The sequence below is a fragment of the Pseudopodoces humilis genome, chromosome 1, assembly GCF_049639895.1.
Source record: "Pseudopodoces humilis isolate 2021_Gansu_Grassland_sample_001 chromosome 1, ASM4963989v1, whole genome shotgun sequence".
Taxonomy (NCBI): domain Eukaryota; kingdom Metazoa; phylum Chordata; class Aves; order Passeriformes; family Paridae; genus Pseudopodoces; species Pseudopodoces humilis.
The window spans coordinates 21,025,195-21,050,129 of record NC_142200.1 but is presented as its reverse complement, the minus strand read 5'-3'; the positions used below and the strand labels follow the sequence as shown (position 1 = coordinate 21,050,129).

At 36.2% G+C, this 24,935-nt stretch overlaps 1 protein-coding gene across 5 annotated transcripts in view; it reads left to right on the top strand.

The window, feature by feature from the left end:
- VPS13B (vacuolar protein sorting 13 homolog B) overlaps positions 1–24,935 on the top strand; it is a 423,329-nt gene that overhangs the window by 281,517 nt on the left and 116,877 nt on the right. The gene's annotated exons all lie outside the window — the stretch shown is intronic.

Sequence of the window (24,935 nt, the reverse complement as noted above, 5' to 3'; positions counted from 1 at the left end):
AGTGCTGCATGACTTACTTGGACTGTAAAAGCTTAAAAGGAATTTGCTACAAAATTTCAGAAAGCCTTTTGTTGACTACATCCTGAGATACTTACTTGCTCTTCATTCCCTTGCATCACTGCTGCCTTGCATTGCTGAGGTCTCCTAGAATGAATAATGGGGATATTTCTGGCTTAAGGTGTTTGCCTTGTCTTTAGTAGGTCATAGAACTACATCTGGATTTACTATACTGGAAATATAAATCCATTGGTTGGTTACGTTTTGTCCAGCTCTTCTTCATTATTATGTAGCTCTATGTGCCTAAGTGAAGCCACCCCACCTCTAATATATGCACATTTATTATTATTATTATGGTTCTTCTTTAGTCAGCAGAAAGAAACATAATACACTGATTGTATGCTGCTGTTTTTGTCTTAGTGAATGAAATCAGGAGTCTGCAAGTAGCTTTACATACTTCACACCTGCGTATTATTTCATTGCAAGAATCAAAGCATAATTTAGGTTGAAGACACTTCTGGAAAGCATTCCTTTGCTCCAAAGAAGACTAATGTCGAAGCTAGATTAGGCTTTTCAGAGTGTTGTTCAGTCAAATCTTTCTTTACCTCAGAGGAATGGCCATCTGGATGATTGTTCATTGCTTAATCACCCTTGCTTTGGCATATTTTTGTCTTTATATCCATTCAAAATTTTGCTTGATAAAGCTTTCAATCATTTCCTCTCAACATTTCACAATACATTCCCAAGAAGAGTCTGACTTAATCTTCTTCACAGTCCTGCTTGTCATGGTGTAGCTTTACCTTTAAGACAGCTTAGGAAGAGAGGAAGTTGGAGCTGCTGGTGGCTGATGGGAGTTTTTCTTCCTGACCAAGTATCAGTCATTTCCAAGAATTGACAGCAGATCTGACCATTAAAAAGTGAATTCAACTTGTAAACACCCCCTTAAGAAGTACAGATAGAGTTCTCTTGCCCTCTTTGGTTTCCGGCTTTTGACAAGGTAGCAAGGTCTGTCCTGGCCTCCTTCCCCCCCTCCAGGCCGACAAGGCCGCAGGGAGGGGTGGGGGAAGAGAAGCAGAGTCGGTCAGCCGAGCTTGGTTTTCGGTTTCTGCTGCTGGACTGAAACCTGACACTATAAGCTCTTGCAGCTTTCTTAAAGCTTTTGATTCTTTTACTACCTGGATAAATGAACAGATTACTCCTTTTTCTCAGAAAAGACAGAGAACGAAAGAGACAATCAACATGCAAAAAACATCATAGAACCACTAAAAACAGTGAGAGAAAGAGTTAAGTTTAAATAAGAAAGAGAGAATAAGGAGATGCGTACAGCTGAAATATCTTTCTGTTAAAGCTATGGAGATGGATAATAGTAGTTTAAAAGACTCCTTTAATTCATGACTAGAGTATGGGAGGAATAGAGTGTTCAAAGTGTGGACTTTTAAAAAAAGAGAGAGTAATTGTGATACTGTGAGTTGCTGGAGATGGGTAGAGTGAAGATTTTTTGAAGCCTTGAAGGGCAAAGCAAAAGCTGTTTTCCAGGAAGGCTCACAGAGACAGATGAAGAAGACTTCTGCCTTTGAATAACTCATCCTTAAAATAGTATCCCTAGACTCATTTGACCCATGCACACCTCAGAGTGATGTGGAATGGGAGGAGTGAACTCTAAAAACTCCATAGATCGGCAGAAAGAGACTTCTGTTTCTCTACAAAGACTGAAAGAAAGACTCTAGCAAAATTGAGACTGTTTTTGACCACCAAAGTTCTAAAGTTTTTTTTGTCTCTATGTTATTATGTGTACAAAAGAATGGTTAAGTGGTGAGAGATAAAAGGGTTTTCTGGAAGTTTATTCTAGTGTTCTTATTCTTGTAGTTTGTTAATAAACTGTTTCTATTCCTTTTAAGTTTTAAGCCTGTTTTGCTCTTATTCAAATCCATATCTCACAGAAAAAAAAATAGTAATTTTTTAGTTACTGGTTTTAAACCACGACACTGCTTTAAATAAATGGAAACAGTAATTAGATGCCCCACCATCATCCTTACCCTTCTCTTGTTTTGTCTGAACCTAGCTCCCTCACCCTCTCCTTATAAATTATGTGCTTTAACCTTTTAATCCTCTTGATGATCCCCTGCCCATTCAGGTTTGTCAATCTTTTTCTTCTACTGTTGAGCTCAAAGACAGTACTCCAGATGTTGACCCGCAAGTATCCCACCATTTCACCTCTGATCCAGTGGCTGTGCTGCTGCTAATGGAAATGCTTCCCAGGAAATGCTCAGGCTCCCACACTCTAGAGACAGTCTCCTATCATATGTTCACATTGTTGGCAACCAGGACTCTTGGGTTCATTTCTGCAAAGCTGTTCACTAGCACTGGCCTCCAGACAGTTTTTGATTTGGGATTTTACCATCTCACAGATTCACAGAATCATTTAGGTTGGAGAAGACCTCTAAGATCAAGTACAAACTTTGACTGATCATCACCTTGTCAGCTAAACCATGGCAAGTGCCGTGTCCACATCCAGGACTCTGTGTTTACCTTTGTCCTTCATGAGGTTTCTGTTAAACTATTTCTCCATTTTGGCAATGTCCCTCTGGATGGCAGCCCCTACCCCATAGCATATGAACAGCTCCCCCCAGTTGGGTGTCATCTTTCTTTGGATATGTTTTGTGTCATTGCCAAGGTCTTTTAATAAAGACATTAAACATGTCCATAAGTAACTGGAGTTTAGCTATACTTTGGAACATTGACCATTACTTTCTCCTTTTAGTGGCCCAGAGTGATTTTTACCCACCTCATAGTGCATCCATTCAGTTCACACTTGAGTGTTTGAATAAAAGTCAGCTGTGGAAAACTGCCTAAACTTGGTCAACTTTGCTAGTGGCAAAGCATATGTTGTCTAATACTCTGTCCTCAGAATCAATCATCTCATCACAGGTGGCATTCAGATTGGGGTAAGGCAGGACAGTCATCAAAGTAGCACCCCCTTGTTTAAACTTGAAAGGTGTGATTTCCAAATGGACTGTATTTGGTGGTTTACAGGGCATTGCTGTAAAGATTAGTGTAGACAAAAACCCAAAAAGAAGTGATGATTTATGGGTAAATCTCTTTTTTCTCCAAGTATTTTAATATTCTCCAAAAAGTTTCATGCCAGGTCCCAGTGCTGTGTTTTTACTTATTATAAGCCCTAGCTTTATACTTTTTTATAAATCTTTGATGTACAGTGGGCCTATTGTATTGACTTCTTCATAAGGTATAGTCTATTATTGCAAAGAATATTGCTTTGATCTACTTGACAGCTTTAGAGTAAGGACACATATGTGGTGTTTGATAGATTAACTGAGGGGCAAAGAATGTTGCTGACTTTTTGTAATTATTCACTTTTTCAAAATTAATATATGCCAAATTCTTAGAAGAAGAACATATAATATCTACACATGGAGTACAGAAACAGAAGTGCTAGGAAATGAAATACAATGAAAAGAGTGAAGTACCACTAATGTCCTGATTTTGTTCAGTGATACATCTAATATTATAGGTGAAATATCAATCAAAGGGCCACATTTCCTCCTTCCTAGAAGAATTTTTAATAGTCTGGTAAAGGTATTTCCAGTATAAATGATGACTAGTTTTACTGCTGATCAGTGGTAAAACAGGTGAATTTTCAAGGAGTTCATTTCTTCATCTGGCGAATCTGTTTCCTGGTGTCCATCACTTACCACCTGGAGATTTTTGGCAAGACGTATTTGTCATACTATCATTTAGAAGCAGAAAACACAAGAACTCCTCTTTGAAAAAGAAATTAAATACAAACCAACACACATCTTGTTCTGCTGCTGACCATGTAGGAATGCATGGGTAACATATCTCATTGCAAGTCAGTGAATGTCACACCCCTCAAATATGGCTATGGAGGTCATTACCAACTTTTATTTTCCAATAAGTTAGAGATTAAGGCTAGACTTTTGAAAAAAAAATTGATGTATACAAAAATAATTTCTTTAAATTTGTCCTAAAGATTGATCCTGTGTAATAACTATCTACACTGGAGGCATTGAATGCAAAGAACAGTTACTTTGTATCTTCCTTGAAAAACAAAAAAGGTACTTAGAAATGCTTACTTTTTCTTCACACTATTTCTGTGACAATTATGGCTCTAGACGGAGGGAAGATGATTGATTTTAACTTTCAAGGCCACTTGAAACATCTGAAATACTTTCCAGATGATGTCCATTGAAAGCATTAATTCACTTTCTGTTCCCTAGGGTATATTTCTCCTTATCCCCTCCATCACAGAATGGGTAAGACTGGAAGGAACCACAGTGGATTCTCTGCTCCAACCTTCTGCTCAAGCAGGGTCTTCCAGAGCACATGGCACAGGGCTGTGTCCAGATGGTTCTTGACTATCCCCATTGAGGGAGACCCCACACCCTCTCTGGGCAGCCTGTTCTCAGTCACCCAAACAGTAAAGTTCTTCCTCATGTTCAGGTGGAATTTCCTGTGCTTCACTCTCTGCTCATTTCCATTTGTTCTACTGCTCAGCAGCACCAGGAAAAGCCTGGTTCCATCCCCTTGAAACCCTCCCTTTAGATACTGGTAGACATTGATAAACTCCCATCTCAGTCATCTCCTCTCAAGTCATTCTTAAATAGGCCCAGCTCCTCAGCCTTTCCTAATAATTGAGGTCCCCCTCATCATCTTCATAGCATTCCATTTGACTCACTCCAGGAGGTCTACATGTCTCATGTACTGAGCAGCCCAGAACTGGACAGAGCACTCCAAGTGAGGCCTCACCAGAGCTGAGCAGAGGGACAGAATCGCCATCCTCAGCCTACTGGCAATGCTCTTTCTAACACACCATAGAATAGCTTTGGCATTTTTGGCCACAAGGTCCATTTTGTTGTCCACCAGAACCCCGAGATCCTTCTCCACAGAGCCACTTCCCACCAGATCACCCCCCAGCATGTACTGGTGCCTGGGGTTATTCCTCCCCACATGCAAGACCATGCATTCGCCTTGTTGAGTTTCATATGGGTTTTTCTCTGTCCATCTCTCCAGCCTGCCCAGGTCCTTCTGAAGGGCTGCACAGCCCTCTGGGGTATCGGCTGCTCCTCCCAGCCTTGTGTCACCAGTGAGCTTGCTGGAGAGGCATCTGACCCTTCATACGAGTCACTGATGAAAAGTTAAACAAGACTGGGTTCAGTACCAACCCTTGGGAGACGCCAGTAGTTAAAGACCTCCAACTAGACCCTGTGCCACTGATCGTGACCCTCTGGGACCTGCCATTTGTCTCATCCCCATTTCTCAGGTTATGTAGTCTTGTTTGTTTATTTTCTGCTAGCCCAAATGCATGTTTCCACAGGCTACAAGTCCATAGCTATCCTATACAGTCTGAAATTCAGATAGGCATCTAATATACTAATAAAAATAGCATAAGCTCTTTCTTGAAAGAATAGCCAAACTCATCATCTTTTCCTTCAATTATGCTTATTCACAATTTTTTAATTGTAGTGAGGAATGCAGCACTCAACAATCAGTTTCTGAAAATACAGAAATATTTTTTCAATAGTTTAAATAGAAATGAAAAAAATTGTCCCTGTTTTGGATCCCTCTCAGACTTCCCTTGCCCCTGGCTGGCATTCTTTTATTTTTGCCTAAGCAATGAAGAAACCTTCCAAAGTTCTTCAACATACTTCCTATTATGTGTTGCTAGCCATTAGAATACAGTAGGTTCTGCACAAATTTGATGCTTAGAGAACTTACATTCCCCTACAAAATACATGGAAAAAAAAAAATCTTCTGGCTAAAGTGCAGGAGCAACTGCATTTAACAACTGAGTTGATGAGGTATAGACTCAGATGTGCTGGCAAAACAGTCCCACAAAGAATGATCTCTGATTTAACATCTCTGAGCAGTCTGAGCCAATAGACAGTGGGCACAAGCAATCATTCACCTGGGGGAAGTGCTGAGCAGAACAGGGGAAACCCTGGTGTGGGCACGTCTTTGTTTTCTTTCAGAAATTCCAGGCATGACCTGCTGGCTAATGTTTTATGCTTTGTTAAAGCCTGCTTTTATGTATTTGACCTTTGAGCACTCATCCTAGGCTGCATAAGTACTAGCTGCAGCAGTGTTTGTCACCTTGGCAGATGATATTCTGCTTCTAGACCTGGCTCATGGCCAGTCATGGAATAAACCCCACCAGCAGGTGTGACATGTTCCATAGGGCAAACCCCTGTGTTCTGAGAAATTGCAGCTACAACCCACCAGCTTCCTGAATAAATAATATTAATACTAGGGGGAAGCAAAAGTTGTTTCAACTTTGGCATTTTGATATTTTACCAAAAAAAAATTTATTTGGAGTCTAGCAACTATAAATACTGGATATTTCAAAGTAAGCAGCATGTTCCTTGTATTCATCCCAATAATGGGCAAGGCTGGGGGAAGTACAGCTCCTATCTGCTCTGATAACCCAAACAAGTTAAGCAAATGCTTGAGTGAGTAATAAGCAATACACCATTAAAGTGAGCTAATTAATAGCTAAAAAAGCATCCAAAAAGAAGGCATGGAAAGCTCATCTATGGCAGCTGATTACTTCCTGGAAAGGAAGCCTGTCTAAATCTGACTGTGTTTTTGTCACATTAGACATACTGCAGTATTATTTGAAGAAGGTGTAAGTCATTCTCTATATTGCAGCAGATGAGGCTTAGAAAAGCTTTTCTGCTAAGATTTAAAGCCCTGTAATGCATTGGCTTAGGATGTCTGGAAGAGTATGCTGAAGAACTATTTCTTTGTGCTTTCTTTAACTATGTTTTCTTTTCTCAAAGCATCCAATTATATCTGCTTTTAGAGAACAGGAGTCTAAAAAGGTCTTCGTTCTGACTCAGTAGGAATGTTATGTTCTTTATTTCTGTTTATGGCAATCTCATCAAACTGTTGTTGCTGTAACTTTACTGTAAGATAAAGAACATGGTCAGCAGGATATATGTACAAAAGTGCTGTTACAATTGTATCACACACAGAATTTGAAGGAATGATAGCTAATGGAGTTTTTAGCATTTTTTTCTTCCTGATGATACTTTAGCAGGGCAAACTTCTGAATGATGAGCAACTTAATTACACTTTAGTCAAGGCTATTAATTACTTGTGTGAAACATGAAAAAAAATTGTTGAAAACAAGCATAAATTTGTTTTCCATTTGTATTTTGCTTAGAAAAAAATAAGTCAGAAAACTGGTAAAACAAGCTCCAGATAATACTACTTAAGAAGCCAGACAGTCAAAGTGTGAAATGGCAGATCCACATGTTGCACAGATGTTGTATTGACTGTATAGTATTCTTATGGAAAGCTTGTGTAAATGGAAGTATTTTTAGTATGTTGAAACTTTGAGAAGTTGGCATTCCCATTTGCCAGTTTTTTTTGAAGAAGCTGTTTATCTTTTGTCTTTTAATTACTGAAATCTAAGGTAATCAGTGTCAAAGCACCCAAAGTGTCTTGGTTTTTGTATTCTCTATAAATCAGTTGAATTTAGGTGTGTCTTGATATCCTAAAATGTGTTGGCACATTAAAAAAGCTAAAGCTGTGTAAAGATAACTTCCTGAGGGTTTCAAAACTTTTTTAATTATGCACTTGATATTTGTTGTAGAGAGTGGAAACAGGAATCTTAGTCTATGGTATTAGTAGCGCCCCAGAAACAGTAGGTATTGAAATGTGAACCAATAAAATATTTCTCAGATAATTTTGTTTTTCTTGTAGCTTGCATAATTAGTGATCAGGTCTTGTGTACCTGCTCAGTTCTGCCCATGTTCTAGAGCTTTTTCGTTCCAGGGAATAGCAGGTCATACAGCACGTAGTACTTTAACTTTGATGTCGTGGGCTATGAGGTGCTTTCTAGTGGATTTTCACCACCATAATTGAAGAATCACAGATTTATTGCAGCTGGAATTAATATGTTCAGTTTATTGATGAAATTGTTAGCAACAATCTCATGACTTTGGATTTGTGGACTGCGTTTTTGCATGAATAGTTAGTAACTGTAGCTTCCTTTTTTAATGATTGTACATTTCAAAGAGTAAGGTATTATAAAACTTATAGTTAGGTTACAAAATGTAAAGTTTCAGATACCAGAAATGAAGTAACAAAGTAAAGAGAAAGTAACAAAATTTGGATTATTTAAATTCTCAAGCAATTTGACATGGGTTAGTTTAAAATTAGGCTTGGTTATTCTCACTGTGTTGGTTTTATGGATTTGGAAACAATGGAATATATCCAGGGAAGTGTTTTCAAGTTGAGAAGGATTACAGAAAGCTGTAGTTTCTAAGCACATATCACAGCTAGATCCCCAGAGGTGCTCTAAATTGTGCCACTGGAGTTAGGAAATGTCTTATGCTTTTATTCCTGCACAGTGAGGCCACTTCTGTGTGCTTCAAATTGATTGTGCCTTGTACATCCCAGCTGGATTTGTAGAAGACAGCAATTTCTATTACCTAAAAGCTCACAAAGTTTTGATAAGGAAGAATTGCATTTCATGTCAATCTGTGAAATGTCCATAGAATGTAAAAAGAGAAAATTAAGTAGGAGACAGAGGAAAAATTTGGTTTGCTGTAAAGCATGTGACCTTTAGTTTCTCTCATCAAATTACAAAGAAAAAAAAGAATGTTTCAAAGTGATTGTTGCAATGAAAATGGCTCTTTGAAGAAGTCTTGATGCTTAGATTCTGAAAATACAAAATTACAGGGGAAAAAAGTGTTTATAGTCTCTCTTTGACATACATAGTTAGGAAAACTTTTATCTTACAATGAGGGGTCTCTCCAATCAGCGTTTGGATTTATCTAGTTGAGAAGGATCAAAAAACTTGTTAAATAAGATGGATATTAAACTGTTAAGGTAAAGAATTCTTATTATAGTAAGTATTATAGTAACTTGTTATAGTATTATAGTAATACTAATAAATACTAGTAAAATAATATTAGTAAAACCATACTTACAATTATAGATTCAAAGTGTATTCCTTTTTGCTAGGAATAAACTAGTTTTTTGCTGCTGATTTTTGATGTGCACAAGCACACAAACTATGAAAGTTGTACCTGATAGCTGTTTAAGCACTTCATGATTCGGTGGCATTTTCCTTAATGTTTTCTGTGACCACTTAAATTAAGGTGAAAAGATGTTCTTGCATATCAAGATTTCACATAAAGTATATCTGTGGAGGAATTCACCCAATACAATAATCTACAAATAAGTTAGTATATAGCACAATATATATATAACACAAAAGGATATTTTGTATTGTTAATGAAAGAAAAAATACAAGTATTTCACTAGAATACTGTGAAGCTTCATATCAGTAGTGTTTAAAAACTCCCATGCTGGAACAAATCTAATGAGAAAACATCTCATAGGGGTTGTTGTTATTTTCTGGAAAAAAAATAATTATAACAAGCAAAATAAAAAAGTTACAGTGAGACAGGAAAAAAGCAAATGAAAATGTTGAGGTGATGGTTCTCCTCTGTGTTGTCATCAATACTAGTTAAAAACTCAAGCTTTAGGGATTTTTTCTCTTCTCTTTTGCTATTTTCCCAAATCTTTTAAAATAGAGCATAATGGGACAGAATAATTTTTACATGAGTTTCAAGTGCAAGTGGGTGTTCAGTCCACTTTTGTTTTTCTTTTAGCCTACAGTTCTTGTTTAACTGAACCAGATCTTCTCATGTCTGCTCAATGAATTGCTTTTATTGTCTCATGCTACTGTTAGTGAAATAGTCTAAAAGACATAAACATGCTGTCCAATCTCTATATTCCATACCTTGCCTTGCAATATTTTGAAGATAACTTTTGAATTATTTTTGTAATCATTACCTTCAATATCATTGTGCTTTCTTATCCAAGGAAAATAATAACTAAGTGGTATGTAAAGTTAATTTAAAACTTTGCCATTTCTGATCATTTAATGTATTGACCAAAATAATCTGAAGTATTCATTACAGAGATAATAAAAGTATTGCTATTAAAATGTTCAAACTTTTCTTTAGATTAGAACACATGCAAGAAATCATATTGGTTCACTTTCAGGGAAAAAAAATAATAGAAAACCATGATATGTGTTAGAATTGCTATAGGTTTGCCATAAACAGCAAGTATAGTTGGTTGCTGGCATATATGCAGGACAAAATAACTGAAAGCAAGACAGTGGCTCAAACTCCCCCTAAAGAGAAGTGTGAGAGAACATGTGCCTGGACTTTCTCACAGTGTGGACACTGGATGTGTCACAGTGATGATTTGCTAAAGCGCCTGACGAGGAGAGGAAAGTTGCAGTGTTGGGTCACACGATGTGAGACTGAGGGTTCTGCCATTCTTTGATCTCCACTAATCTTCTCCTTTGAGTCATCTAATGCTTGTATACAGAAGAGTTTGATGCTGTTAATTTTTTGTTAAAGGTAATGTTAAATGTTACCTTTAGACAGCACCAGTTATGGTGCTGCATGGAATCTTCCCTGCATGGAACATCACCTGCTAGGTAGTGTGGAAAACTTGATCCCTGACAGGAATTATAAACACGTGGATTCTGAAATTTCCTTCCTTTTAAAGCAAAATAAGTTTTTTTTTTTCCTTAAAGTGAAAGACAAGAAACATAAAGGAAAAGGATAGAAGCCAGTAAAGAATTAATTGAAGGTATAGTCAGTGGGCAGTGAGGAATTTAGATTTGAAATTCCCTGTTTTCTTTATGAGGAGAATCCTCACTTATTTTCCCTGGCATTCTCTCACAAGAAACATTTTTTTTCATGCATTTTAACATATTTTTAGAAGTAAATAAAGCTAATATAGCCACCCTGTATGTCAGTCTTCCTCAAACAGTATGTAATATTTCATTTTCTCAGTCAAATTAGAAAGCAGAATAGAAGTCTCAATATTAATTAGTTGTTTCATCTGTTTTGTAAAAAAACAGGAAACATATGGTGACAAACCAAAACAGGTATTTCCACTGAGGGAAAGCCATTATTCAGTAGTAGGTAGTATTCACTGTTCAGTCACTTGTGTGGCTTGTGATGGACTGGCTGATCACCTAGGGATAAAGATGCTGCTTAGTTTCATACTGATTTTCTTTAAGTCAGAATTCCATTTTAGTATATTAAGCAAGGAGACATAATTTTCTGAGTGTACTGCTGGTGATTATATTGGATGCCATCCTAATTTTTCAATTTTTCCGGCCATCTATAATCTGTTTTCAGATTTGGGTACTGTTGTATCATCTGAGACTGTCTAGTAGAATAATACATTCCATTATTCATACCTGAGATTTTGTCAGGAAACAAATATGGTTATTTTTTCACAAACTCATCTGTCTGTTCTGTCAGAAATGCATGACTTTTTCATACTGATTGAAAAGTGACAAAAATACCTCCATGAATAAATTTTCTTTTAATTAGTAGTGAATTGAAACATAAAAGAGCATAGCCTTTTATATATATAAAACATCAAATGGATCAAAGTTGTCCAGGGGGTCCAGGTTGTGTCATTGACAGAGTTAAGTGGTTTGTTTTTCCTGTGACATTAATTTGTATGAGTTGGAGCTGCAACAGTACCCTTGTACCATTTACAAGCAATTGCATGCTGAGGAGAATTAGCTATATTTTATAGTTTAGCAATTTTATAGACTTTTATAACTATAATTTTAATACTAAAGAAAAAAAAGCCAATCTATAATCAGAAGTTTTTATTCATTATACCTTAGTGGAAGAATGGCATCTGAATCAGCTTCATCTAAATCTATAAATCAATGTCCTATAGCAGCAGCTTTGTAGGATGGTGAATGTTTAATTGTGGCATACATTTTCTATTTCTGCTAATGTTAAAGGCCTGAAACCTTGACATATCAAATGAAGCTGTACAAATTAATTTGTGTGTTTTTTTTCAAATATATAGTAACATGAAGACATGTAAGAAAAGTTAGCAAATTTAAGACATACATGTGTGTAGAGTTGATGGTGAAAATTTGCACCATGCATAACTTCATTTTCTTAGTAAAGATTCTTTCACAGATTAATCTAATCCACTTAGTAAACAGGCTTACTAGATTTAATTGCTTTATCGAATTGTTATAATTTGTAGAATGGCTACATCTTTTCAAATACATATGACATTAAAGTCTTCTGATAATATTTACCATTGAGCTGTTCATATGTTTTAAACTTAATCTTGTGGCTCAGTAGTGTCAGAGAGAGTGCCAAATGCGTAACTTTTTGAGAATGCCAATAAAAACCATTAGCTGGAATAGCTGAATAATACTTGCATCATTTTCCTGGTAGCTTTACCAGTACTTGGGTTCCCACATAGCCACTCCTTGGATGTTTTCCTGAAAATAACAGATATTTTGGTTAGTTCAAGGACACTATCAAAATAAAGTCCTTGCCAGTGTGTTGAGTCATTGCCATACCCTGTTTCCGTTCTTAGGAAGCTTTGTCTCATCATTTGATTTTGTTGCCAAAACCAGTGGGGAGGTATCTTTTTGAAGGACTGTGCAATAGCTCTAGATACTTCATATGAGCAAAAATTCTCATTCCATGGAAATCTAGATGCTGTTCTTATGTTGGGAAAATGGATGTGGTTTTCCTTAGAATTTTCAAAGCAGAAATCTTAGCTTTCAATTAAAAAGAAATATTTAGGGATGAAGTAAATTTATACTAAAGTAGGAAGCCTTATGAGGAAGAGTCCATTTTGCAGACATGAAGGCAAAACACGTGAGGATTACTCAAAAGGACATAAGCATGTATGTGTATGCACACACATGCACAGAGGCTTCACACAGCAAAAACCTGTCATGACAGAAGATCTGAGTTCTGTGTTAGCCTGGAATTTTTACAAATTCACAATTTAGTTTTACACTTCAAACCTAAGCAAGTGGTATGTTTTAACATTTTGAATTGCTTTGCAGTTTCATTCATCCCCTTGCAACTCTGCACAAGTTACATCCATAGTCATGCTATGAGAATTTTGAGATACCTGAATTAAAACTAGATATTTTGGATGGAAAAGTATCATTTGAACTTTACACTTCAGTTGAGGATTCCATAGGTGGACAACAGTTTCTTAATGTTAACATCCTTCCCCTGGTCATCAGCATTAACTTCTGGGATTGTGTGGCTTCTGAGATCCTCTGAATCCAAACAATTCATTTTGTTCTGTGTCTTGCTTGCAGGGAAGTTCACTTGTGTCAGTAATAGTAATTTTCCACTTGTCTTGAACATTTGAATATTGCACTGAATTTTGGTTGAGTGGGGCAGAGAAAGTAGTAGTGTTTTGTCACTCTATTAGGAACGGTGGGAAGAACGACACAGATTCTCTTGGGAGTCGATCAAGAGAATTTCTCTCAGTTTATTGCTTCAGGTCTTTTTTATAGACCGACACGTGAAAAGTACAGAAAAGAAATTCTTATTGGTTAGCAAACTAACACATCACCATCATTGGTCAGTGGGGTTCACCACCCCTCGACCTTCTCTTGCAAGAAAACAAGGAACAGACAAACAGCACCTGCAAGGCTGTTTTCTATCTCTGAGGATTGTTTTAATTCCTCTCCATGATTTCCGAGGCCACTTTCTCAGGCAAGACTGAGAAAGCTATGCGGCCTGCAATTTCCACCGGCACCGTGCTCTCTGTTTCAGTTAGCATCCACAGTGTTTCTTTGTGGAAACACAGTGTTCAGAGTGGAAGGATAATAAAGAGCCTAGCTGTATTTAATTTCTTTCTAAAATGTTCAATGTGTTCCACCACCTATCAAAAAAGCCAATCTAGTAAAATTACAATGAATTAATTTTTAGTGCAGTGTCATGGTTTTGTGGCAGGGCTGCAAAGTACATGCCTAGGGTCTGTGGCTTTGGTAAGTGTGATACAACCAGGTACTGTTGGTATTCCCATCTAGATAAAAGAGGTAGTTGTCACACTGACTTATATTGTGGAGTATTTCTCATGAGTATGATGTGGAGATGAAAGAGCAAGACAATACTTCCATTTTTGCAGCTACTTTCCCTCTGATTGAGTTACTGGTTGCTATATCAAATGGTGAAATCATAGAGTCTGATTTTGATAAAAGATTGGTATGAGTCATGTGTGTGATGCTAATAACATGTACTGAATCAAATTCAGATTTGCAGCTATTTCTAATTTCTTTGAACTTATCTCCACAGATAATTAACTGCCAGTACCTTTTTAGAGAGAAGACATTTTAAAGTTCTCATTTGTTTATACATAGTATGCAGCTTTGGTATTTCTGCCCTGCTTAATGGGTTTGCTTAATAATCTTGAATATTAGCACTTTTTCCCCTCAGTGCGTGCTCCTAGGCACACATATTTCCAGCTCTTCATTTCACTGTACCTTCCCCCCAGATTACCTGTGACTCATTGTATGAATCAAGACTGGAAGCTTCATTCTTGACTCATCCTAAGTAAAGGTTTCCACTAATTTTAACTTTCTTCATCAAAACACTGGAGGGATAATGACTTAGTAAAGTAAAGTATTCTCAGAAATTAGCAATAACAGTTATTTCAGACTATTGGAAAGCTGTTGGAATTAGAGAATCCCTAAAACTGAAAATCTGTTAGCTTTACTGAGTAGGGATCCTGTCTAGAAGTTTCATAAAACTGATATTTGTCTGAAGACCTGTGATTTAAAACATTGGTTTTAGAAAGTTGGGCATTTTTTTCTTCACAGAGCTACGGGGATAATTAGGTTTGTGTGTTTGCATTAGTTCACATGCTCTCTTTCAGTAGTTTGTATGTCTTTCTCGCTTTTCTGCTAGGATAGACTGTCTTGTCTCTACAGATCATCCTTTCTGGCTGATTCTTTGCCTTTCAAAACAGGAACAGAAGAGGAGAGATTCAGATTTACAAATACATTATTGTCAAACTATTATTTTTTCAGTGCAAGATGGGTACATAACTGTTCTACATTCTCTTGAAAATGTTCCTTATAAAGGTAATAATGCCCTCTCCACACAAGATAAATGTTTCTAACATATTGAATATTTGGAAGTTTTACCCATTGTATTTCTAAATCATTGTTGTACAATGTAATTTCTGAGTAGACTGGTCTTGGTTGAGTGGTTCACTGAGTCATTTCCCAGGTATGTCTGTAAGCAAGCCCATCAGAGCAAATGAATTTATGGCCAGTTAAAAAATTATACTTAGAATAATGCTTAGGAAAATATTTCAATAAAACTCAACAACAAAGAAAAAAACAAAAATTAGTGATCCAAAAGGAACTTCATGGCCCAAAACTGGAAAATTTTTTTTATGGAAAAACAATATATGTAAACAATATTCAGTAATATGTGCTGTCTTTTTGCATCTTTATTATAGTACACATCATAGTAATGCCATATAGAAGCATGTAAAGGTCAGGTTTTTCTTTAAGAAGTAAACTTTGTAAACTGTTTGTATCTGGACCCACTAATGGAATTCAATGTTGTTACCATCCCACAATTTGAATGGCTCCAATGGAATCGTAGCTCTGCAGATAAAAACTTTGAAGATGTCAGACTGCTGCAGGATGTGTTTCACAATAGTTCTCCATTGATTTTCCAGTGAGGTATAAAGTCAAATCTCAGCATGATTTGAGTGCTGGGTACTTTGGAGCAGTCGCTCAGCACGAGAGACTGAGGGGGCTGCCAGGCCTGATCATTTGGAGGAACCTGAAGATGCAGCTCCGCATGTCACCCACCCCAAGGCGGCTTGCAGAGGTCCTCTTCTGGTCCTTTCATTCCTGCTCCAATGCCGTGATTCTTTTCTTTCTTTTAATTGTTTTAAACAAATTCAGCGGGCACGATTTAGGATGCAATTTTGAGGCTTAAGTTAATCCAAGATGAGCTGCCATGGTCTGTCCTTTTCCTTCACTGCTTTGTATTGTACAATGAACCAGTGAAGAAAACAGAACAGGCAAAAAAAACAAATACATTTTTTCTCAGGTTTTTTGGTTGGTTGGCTTGTTTTTTCTTCCTGGGATTATTTTTTTTGGATGCTTCAAGACCCTGAGCTGGCTGGTTTACTGTCATATAAGGCACAAATGAGGAGACACAAATTCAGTTTGGCATGGAATTGTACACCAAAGCTGAGACAAACAACTTGCTAAAAATGGGGATATTTTGTCATGGCCTTGTTACCAAAAAACATATTCTGGAATTCCTAATTTTGTACATTTTAGTACATGTGCCATTTCATGTGCTTTACTTCCTCAGGTAGTCTTTAAAATATTCTCAACAAATTGAAACATGGTTTAGTCAAAGATCAGTTTAGGTACAAGTTGATACAGGGGAGATGCAGTAACCTAGAAAAAGGAAAAAAAAAAAAAGGCAGTAAGGTACAGATAGATAATTTTCCAGACATCTAACAGCTTTAAAACCTGAGGCACTCAAGATCCCAGCACATGTTTCAGTGAGCAGTAGTGTGCCAGCAGTTGAATATTTCTCATTGGAGATTCCTGCACTGTGGATTTTTTCTGTTTGTGGCATGTAGTCTGACTCAGTCTGACTTATATTACTGGAAATAATGTAGAATGAAGTTTGTTTAGTTAGGCAGCATCTGTACATGAAATCTTTTAATCTGCTGTGGATTTAGTTATTTTAATTGCCTTTAAAATGCTCAAAATGGATAAAGTATCTAATATGTATTAAGAAAAAGATTGTATTGTTTGCTTCTGGGAATAGTTCATTTAACTTGACAATTACTCATTTAAGAGGCTGAAGATAGAGTCTGTATTATGAAAGTCAAGTGCCAAGGTACTTTATCACATTACAATAATGACTTTTTATTGTTCGTACATTCATTCATCCTCTCTTAGAAAATGATGCTTAAATTTGTCTTCTGAGGCTTTGTTGAATTCTGCTTTGAATTACTGCCAGATATTTGGCATTTTCCTTCTGCATTTTTTAATTTATTTTACAGAATGCTGAATATTAGTCAGTGGGAGAATATTCAAGTTTACTCCAGCAGGAGTAAATAACTTTGTTAAATTTCTCATGTTCAGAAGTCACAACAGTGAATGATATTTATTATATTTCCATATTTAATATAATTAAATTATTTAAACTGCCTGGACATGTGACCAAAAACTGAGACTGGTAAAATTAGTCTGATACTGAAATCTTGATACTGAAATGTTAGAGAATGTCACAGAATAGTAGAATGAATAAGGTGGGAAAAGACATCCAAGGTCAAGGTTATTGAGTCCAACCTTTGACCAAGCACCACCATCGCAGCTAAACCGTAGCACTAAGTGCCACATCCAGTAGTTTCTTGAACACCTTCAGGGATGGTGACTCCACCATTTCCCTAGGCAGCCCATTCCAATACTTAAGCACAGTTTCAGTGGAGAAATTCTTCCTGATGTCCAAAATTAACTTCCTCTGGCACAGCTTGAGACTGTGTTTTCTTGCACCTTCAGTGTTTGGTTGGGAGAAGAGGCCAACCCCAACCTTGGTACAATCCCTTTAGGTATTCATAGAGAGCAATAAGGTATCTCCTGAGCCCCTCTTCTCCAGACTAAACAAACCCGCCTCCTTCAGTCAGTCTCTGTAGGATTTACTCTCTAGACCCTTCACCAGCTCTGTTGCCCTTCTCTGGATGCACTCCAGCACCTCAATGTCTTGCAGAAGTCCAGTTAGACTACATCCACAGTCATCACCAGGCAGGTCAGCTGGTCGTAAAAGGAGTTCAGCTTGGTCAGGCAGGATCTGCCTTTACTAAACCTCTGCTGGCTGGGCCTGATCCCACGGTTGTCCTGTATGTGCCATACGTGCGTGCATAAAATCAAGGTGAAGTTTCAACTGTTGCTTTTGAAAATGTCCAAATTAAATATGCAAGATTCTCATTGCAAAATGCTGTTTCTTGGCTTTAAACAGGAAAAAAACCCAAAACAATGTTGCCTTTCTAAACAAAAACAAAAACCAAACCAAACAAAACAAAAACAAAAAGAAACCAAAAATAAAGGTAAAAATCAGAAAAAAGTATGCGAAATTGAGCAAACCCTCACCATGTCTTAAATAAATGTGTGTTAAGCCAATATTTTTTGTATAAAAGCAAAGAAATGAACTTAAAATTTGGATTTAAATTTGAAGAATAACACCAAAAAAGCCAATGCTTTTAGTAATAATATTAATGAAAAAATGCTGTGGAAAAAAGAACTCTGCCAAATTTCAGCCTGTTCTTTTTAAATGGAAAGCCTTTATTTGGAAAGGGAAAAAAAAATTGAACTCCAGTTTCTTACTGGCCTTCATAGGGTAGCAAAATAAACATATTGTTTGTATTAAAATGAAAAAAAATAATTTTGTTGGCATTAGAAAGGATTTAGCACTTGGATATCCATATTACAATTGGAACATTTAACACAGCTTTGATTTATGAATATTTGCATCAGTGTTTAACAGAATGTAGCCTCTTACTTTACTCTTGAAGAGCTGGGAAAACATTGTACAAAGAAGCTGAGTTTGTATTGCTCCCTGCCATCACAACTTGCGTGTAATTCCTGCAGTACTGTGAAAACTACAATTCCCATCTGAAGTAATTCTGTAGGTCCAGAAGCTCCTATACACAATTACACTTCAAATTGGCATCATTTGTTTTGCAACAAATTCTGCTTAAAAAGAAAACTCCTTAGAGGAAAAAAACCCATTTGACTTTCATGAAATAAACTACTTCAGACATCTCTGCTATTTTAGTTGCCTCATTTTGGCTTGATTTAATAGTTTCCTTTTGGAGGACAGCTTTAGGTTCATGTTATAAAGGACTCTTTCTGCAGTTGGATTGATACAAGTAGAAGCAATCTGTCTAGACTTAATAGACTGAAGTTTTAATTTGGAATTTTATTAGACTGGAGGACAAAATTTAGTAGTCAAATACATTTGTATGTGTGTCTTTAATATATTTTACATGTGAAATTAGTATGTCAATTTGCAAAATAATTTTGATAATGGTCAGAATTAAATTCAATCATGTAACTCATATGCAAAACATAACAAAATTGTTTTAGTTGGCGTGTTCAGTAGAGCAATGTGGCAAACAAAGATCCATTAGATAACAATGATACATTAACTAAATTTCTAAGCTGGTGGAAACTTCTCAATGCATTTTCTGAAGTACTTAGTAGAAAGGAAGAAATTATCCAGTGTTATCTTGGTCATTCCAGTTTAAGCACAACAGAAAACAAAAATAGAGCATATTCCTTTTCTGTAAATTACTTTGTCCAGTAGGCAAGATTTTTATTTCCATGTAAATATTAATACTTTTTAGCAGAAGGAATAAAACTAGGTCACATACAACAGTGATGGAGCAGATGTGATTGGCACTTTGATTTTGTGGTTTCACACTTGTGAGTCTTTCCATAACTTATGTAATGTGAAGCATGAGCTCATGATTGGCTGAAGGGTTTTGATCAGAGTTAAGAAATGAACTTAAAATGGAAATTTTACTTCAATAGTGAATGACCATAATTAATATGAGAAGCTGGAAAAAATATGCAGATGTAGATGCTTTTCTTCTAGAATGGCTGTAATTCCAAATTACAGTTATTCTATTAATTAATGAATTATTCTGTGAATACCAGAAAATGAACGTAAAAATGTTTATAGTGAAATTTGCACATGCTTACATTGTTATTGTTGAAATTTCTTGAGTTGTCAAGAAATATAATGTGGCAGTTCTGACAATTGTTGTAAAACACTTCTCTTTGATTTGGAAAATGTGTTAATTACTGGTCTAAAGTGTTAGGCAGTGTGTTTACCTTGATGATTTTATTCCTGCTCTTTATGGAGTGAAAACTTTGAAGATATCATGACCATCTAAGTACTGTGATCAGAAATGGAAAATAAATAAGACTTACCTGGTTAAAATTGCAGTGACCTTAGATTACTGGCCAATGCTGAAAAGCAAATCTATTTATTGATCCTTGATTTTATGATGTACTTATCTGTGTGTGTTCTACAGGACATGCCATTTCCATGCCCTTTCTCTTGATAGATATATGTGCCATATGCCCTAGTGAACTCTAGAGGTTAAGCTAATCAAGTTACCTATCTCAACACATGAAAAGGAAAAATTAACCACAGTTCCCCAGCTACCAGTGTAGCTTTCAACACCTTTTCTATGGTGTGTAGTATTGATAGGGTATATAACTGTGAAAGGACAAGAAAATGCACTGAAATGATCTAAGAAGTAAACTATCATCTTGATGTGTTTTTTCTAGCTATTGAAAACCTTTCCATATTGCAACTTATTCTGACAATGAAACTGTAGAATACCTCTGATTTAAGTACCATCTGGTTATGCTCAAAGCTTTAAAGCTATTATCTCAGCTTAAAATTTCAGCGTCCTATACTTTTTTCTTCACCAAACTATCCATTTTTAAACCACAAATATTTTTCCAGTCCTTTCAGATTTTATCTAAAAGTATATTTTAACAGTATTTAAATAGTTCTTGAACAATAACAATTTATCTTGATAGATGACATGCTGTGTTTTTTCATTTTATTTTAATTAGCTATTGTGGAACCAAATTCCCTTTTGTTTTATTCCTTTGAATACTGTTTAATTATAGTTATCATGCCAAATATCTTAAAGGTTATTTTACCAATACAGTTTCATTTAACATAAGCCATGTGGAATCAATAGTCCTGTTTCCTAAAGTGAATGCTTGGAAAATCTTACATTCATATGTTAAGAGTACACATCCTTTCCTCATTAGCTGGAAAGTACAGGGATTTTGGCACAGGTTCTGTGTGGAAGCATTGTGCAGCTTTTATATGGATTTTGTTTTTAGCCTTTGATGACACTGTTTAGAATAGGAAGTATCTAATAAGTAAAGCATTTTGTCTAATGTGCTGCCAGTGTGTTTAATATATGCCTGGAGGTCTGAAACATTATCTTCTCCACTATAGTAATATGCATTTAATTCTCTGAAAGCAGAAGGTCGAACTTTTAAAAGGGACTCAAAGTACATTTTCAACTAAAATAATTTAAAACACGTGGGATAGGGGACCAGAGTAATGTACGGTTGGTTTTTATGGTTTAATCATGATCATGTTAATGTACACCAGTAGCTAATTAAAGAAAACTTTTATTGTTCATTTTAAATGGGTTATGTAAAGAGTAAGAGAATTGATATTATACAGCCCAATGATAAATGTTACCATTACATTTGCTAACAGCAAGATGATATTGCTGTTCTTGACATCCTTAAAGAGTTGGCCCATTTATTCCATAATACAGCAAAGAATCTTTTTAGAGCTGTTGTACTGAGACTCACTCCCTCTCATCTTCTTATCCCATTAGAGGAATACCTAAATGCTTCCCAAATTTATTACTAGGCGTATCTTCAAGTTAACTTTGAAACATTGTTGGAAGGCTTGATGCTCTACTGAGTTGAAATCAATGCAAGAAGTACCAGTGATACTTCTGCACTTTTATTTTTTACCCAGTTGTGTTATGTACAGCTGTCTTGCAAATCATTATTCATGTGTTCCAACCTTTATAATATATGTGGTACGGCCATACATAAGTCAAAGTTTCATTGTGGAGCTGGGTGGCATGGAAAACTGTAATAGGATATGGTATCTTTCACCTCTTGGGCACTGGTTCATATTCCATACTGCTTAATACTGAGCAGAAATTGCCTTCTGAGTGCTGTTCAGTGACCTGCATGAATTGATTTGGGGGTCTCAGTAAAGTTTCTGTAGTTGAATGTCCTCATAACAGGAAACTCAGCAGTTGGGACCAATTAGCACCCTTGCAGCAGTCTGCACAGAGAATCTATAGTCTGACTGGGGATGGAGGCAGAGCTCCTTTCTTACCTTCCTAGAGGTGCTCTGCATAGACCAGAGCATTTAATAAATACTTAATGATAAAAGGAGGCAGAGGAAAAGAACTAGTCTTCAACTCAAATCTGTTTAGGTGTGATAAGAGAGGATCCATTCAGAAACCAGAAGTACTGTGATTTCTTCCTCCATTTTGTCATATACATGTGATGCTTTTCTTCCTGGAAGTTTGTCACTTAGTGGATGACACCATATTTTCATTTCCTCTGGCCAAGTCATGGATAACCTAAATGTCAGGTAGCTGCAGAAATTTCTGCTGCATAGAGGACAACAAGAGAATATCATGTAGGATTCACCACTGAATCATGCTTTCTGAAAACATTTTTCATCAGACTCACCTGATGTCTGTGTAGCAATTAAAACTTTCTGGGTTTAGCAGCATATGCCCTCAACTTAATTACAGGCAGCATTTCCATGAAATCATATGGCAAGATTTTTTCACAGCTCCATTCTTTCTTTCTGCTTGCCCTCAATACATGAGCAATGAAACCATCTGCCCCAGTTTTGAAAGTGCCATCAATACAGGATGTGGGTGAAGTGCTTTATAGTTTACCAGGCAGAGAGGCTGAGGTGTAAATAGCCTAACTTTGCTAGGATATCAGGAGGAATGAGGATTTCTTGGCTCACAAAGTAGTGATTCATTAAAATGGTCTCTAGTTATTTTTACAGAGGCAGCATAAAAAGTGATATCACATTTACAAGTCAGTGATATGAGTCTGCCATAGAAAACAGCCGCAAAGAATTTTATTGGTTATTTGAAAAATATGTACATGAGTGAATCTGAAAAGATTGTAACCAGAGCTGGCAAAAAACCTTTTCAAAGAAAATCTCAGCTAGTTAATGGTTCTGTTTTAGGATTTCCTCTGTAATACTTTTTCTAGTATATTCATTCCTTTAAAGAAAAGGAGAGGGATTGCTCCCTTTGTTCTATAAAGCACAATATAAAGGAAGGTTTAAAAAGCCTGCTTTTCTTTACCTCCCTCATAACCCAATTTCTGCAGTATCTGTAAAATCTAATATATTGCTGCATAAAGACCATAGAAGTCTGGAGAAATTGAGTCATTCACTGCCCTACATTCCGATAGTTAAGTTGCTGGTAAATAATTTATTTTTAATTAATTATTCTCTTTTGAAGAGGAAGTTAAGGTAGAAGTTCATATTTCACTTTTTGAGGATTCCTTTGGATGGAGAAGATAAGAAGAAATTATTGAAATAGGTCCTGCAATGAAGAAATTAAATCATTGAGTCAATGTGCAGTGTCAGCCAAAAAAACTCCTGTAAAATACTGGACATCTGGATGGGGATGGAGAACAAGACAGAAGGCAGCATTTCACTTTTATAGAGAACTGTAGGGTTCCACTTCTTGGGTGCTTTGTAGAGTACTCAAGAAGGCCATAGTGGAGTTACAGAAGTAGACAAAGGAGGCTAAAATGATTGAAAGTGCTGGAGTGCCTTCTTTGTGAGGAGAGACTAAAAAGGCCAGGATTTCCATGTCTGAAGTGGAGAAGGCTGAGGGGGGCTGTGATCATATTTTGCAAAGTCTTAACAACACTAATAAAGCTGAATGTGGACCTGAACAATTTCTATGCTACAAAAGACTGGGAGAAAGCAATGTCACTAGGAGGAGATGGTTTCAAGTGACTTTTTTTTTTTAAAAAATTGGATCTTGTTGCCACCGAAGGTTGAGAACAGATGCTGTCAATGTGTTCAGAAAGGAATGATGAATTCATGGACAAGAAGCCCAGAAATGGTTTCCAAAATGACCACACAAACATGTACCCATGGCATCCTACATGCAGCAGCTGTGGATGCCTGGGGAGGAGCAGATTGCAGGAAGTGGACAGAGTTTCTGGTATTTCTTAACAGAGTTTCCTCCTGGTACTATCAAAAACAGTGTACTGGGATAGATGGGTTATGAATCTGACCAAGTTGAGCATTTCTTATGTTAGCTCCTGTACCGAGCAGAGCAGAAACTTCACTGCAGCAGCACAGATGGAAGTGTTAGTTACACTGTGGAAGCTGTGCAGGGAGAATGTATGACTCTAACCTTCATATGAATCTGAGGAATTAGTCATACATCAATTATTATTGAATTTTTGTAGATTGTTTGTTTTGCCACATATCTTAGTATATGCTCCCTACCTTGTCCTCAAACTTTTGATAGGATTTCTACTTGTTTCATGAGCAGTGTTAAAAGTGTTTTTTCCTGAAGTAGTTTTTTTCTCTTGGGATATGTCTGTCTCTTGAGCTGAGACTATAAGGTTTCTGGACACAGCCTTGCAACTTTTCATTTCATTCTTGCACTCTTTGTTTGTCAGTGGTGTATGTTTTCTTTTTGAAATATTTCTATATGCAATGATTTCTCATGTGGAACCCTGTGAATGTCGCAGCCAATACCCTATGTGGCCTTGATAAGCTAAGAACTCATACCCATCACCTTTCATACCCATCAGTCTTTAGATAGTTCTGATGTCTCCTTTAACATCAGTGTTTAACATTGTTTTTATATATAAGGTAGCTGCCTTCCATAAATCTTAAAAAAATCTTTTTTTCTATAACATATTTTTTATACATTTCATTTTATAATTTCCATTTAGTTTTTTTATGGTTGCATTGTGGATTAATATTATGTTCTATTTTATCTAATCACAGTAAAAAATTTTAGTGACAAAGGTGACTTTTTGAGCATCAGTGCTCAAAATCGGAAAACAATCCTAATTAGGCTTTAATTTGCAATATATTATTTCACAGATATATGGGTTTATATTAATGCATAAATTTCTTATAAATTCTTCAGAGTTTTTTTAAATGAAGGGTTTAATTTTTTTAAATGCTTTCTAAGCCTAGAAATCCTTACTGTTTGCTTTTTTTTTTCCTCTTTCACATCTTTTTTTGGCTCTTCAGCTATTGTGAGTCATCATTTCATTGGAACAGACACCTGCTGTGTTTTTATGAATTATTACTGTGTTAAAGTTAACTTGGCATATTTTTTTTAGAATTCTCTTTTTTGACATCATGTTTATGTAGTGATTTTTTGCTGTGACTGAAATGGAAATAGTTGGGGTATGGATATCAGAAGTTAATATAACATTTTCC